We start from the raw sequence: 1,862 nt of genomic DNA on the forward strand, positions 1-1,862 counted from the left end.
GGCGAAAATTTCTACAGCCAAAACCCCTTCGAGTTGTGGCAAGCCGAACTTTAGTAAAGAACTAAATGTCTTCCTAGAAAGTTCTGGCATGCCACACCTTTGACGTGGCTAGCTAAGACTGACAACCAAACAGCTTCTAAATGTTACTAGTCAATGTGTACGTGCAATGCACGTTAATTTGGAAGTATATTAAGTGCATGCGGATATTAAGTAGAATATTATTTGCGTGTTATTATGTGATTAGCACTATATTTGGCATGAAATTAACTGCATGTTAAACGTGTTGAGTGCTCGACATTGAAGCAGTCTAGGTCGTTGGATTGACATGATTTGATGGCCGAGATTAATTGGATCTACCCATTTGAATCTTTTTATATTGGTATAAATGAAAAACTTTTGTTTTGTCATGCCTCAGTGAAAGTTCATGAATAGCTTAAAGAAACATGTAGCCCAACGCCAGCTAGTGTTTCTTCTTTCTTTTCTTATATGCTCTATTGAAAATAAGGTTTTCTTGGCTCAAAAGGAAAACTTGGATGCGAAATTCATGTCCCAACAATTATGACGTTTGTTAGCCTTTTCTAACAAAGGGTGAATTTATTAACTCAAGATGAAGTATCAAGTGGATACAGACATAATGAGCACATATCCAGCCTCTTCGTACCTAGGATACATACATTCCACATGAACGCACACACATAACTAAACACATGGCAAATAGCAAAGTCATATAAAACCAAAGCTGTCACTTAGTGAGGAAAAAAGCCTGAAGCTGTCAAAACAGCAATGGACAAACTACACCAATGACCATATCTGCATCGACCATCTTTTGACACCAAAAGGACAATGACGTTCTTCAGCAGCAATGCCTTCATGAAGGGAATGGCACTCAAGCTTCGCCGTCATTAGATCCAACAACCAAAGGCCAGATCCTAGGGTTTCACCCTAAAGAGCGAGTTCGAGCCTATTCAAGCAATGCTTTCAACAAGGTCACAATGCAAAAACATCGCAATTGGCACATATAACCATATAACCAACTTGGGTCAGACCTAAGATTATCATCACAGGGCTCGAGACCGTGTACTCAAGAAGCACCACTAAATTGAAGGCAATCATGTATTGTCGTCACCACTTTTTTGAGATCCCAGCAGCTACAAGGGTAGCACCGTCTTGATGTGATGGCGCTATCACCGCCGTTGTACAAGTACAACCATATCGTCTACATCAAGCCGCCTTCCATAGATTTCATCTCACTGCTGAATGCGAACTAGACGGACTAGGAGCCGCTAAAACCCACAAAGGATTCTTCCAGCTGCATCCCACAACCTCGCCAATACAAGCCACTAGATCTGGAGAGAAGAACTCTCACGAAGTCCCCTCATTGGCCATCACAATCCACCAGTCAAGAGGTCTGATAGATTGTGACTGAGTGCAACTTGCCATTGTGATTGATTCTAGATCGTTACCGTGCGGCTGCGGTTCTTGCAGTTGTAGTGGGATGGACGGGAATGAAGGAGGTTGTGGCGAACTATTGATGCATTTCGGGCGGGCCGAGCTGATGGGCGGCATACTAGTAGGGCACCTTCAACTCGGATGGTCAAGGTTGTGATTTCTTGGGCAACATCGGCCTAGCGTTGCACTTTGGCTTACGTGCTCCGCCCTGACTGGTTGTCAGTGCATCTTCCGCCCTCTTCTTCGCCTTGATGTGATGATTGTTGCATTCCGCGGACTGGATCACGCGGCCAGCCGCCTCCAGGTTCGAAGGAACGGCGTACAAAGTCATAGGCTCCTTCGCTTGTTCCATCATGGTGGTGGTCCGTGGAAGGGGATGAAACCCACAACCTATTTGGTAACCATTTTGGCAG

The sequence above is a fragment of the Triticum aestivum genome, chromosome 4A (genome assembly GCF_018294505.1).
Source record: "Triticum aestivum cultivar Chinese Spring chromosome 4A, IWGSC CS RefSeq v2.1, whole genome shotgun sequence".
In the NCBI taxonomy this organism is placed as follows: domain Eukaryota; kingdom Viridiplantae; phylum Streptophyta; class Magnoliopsida; order Poales; family Poaceae; genus Triticum; species Triticum aestivum.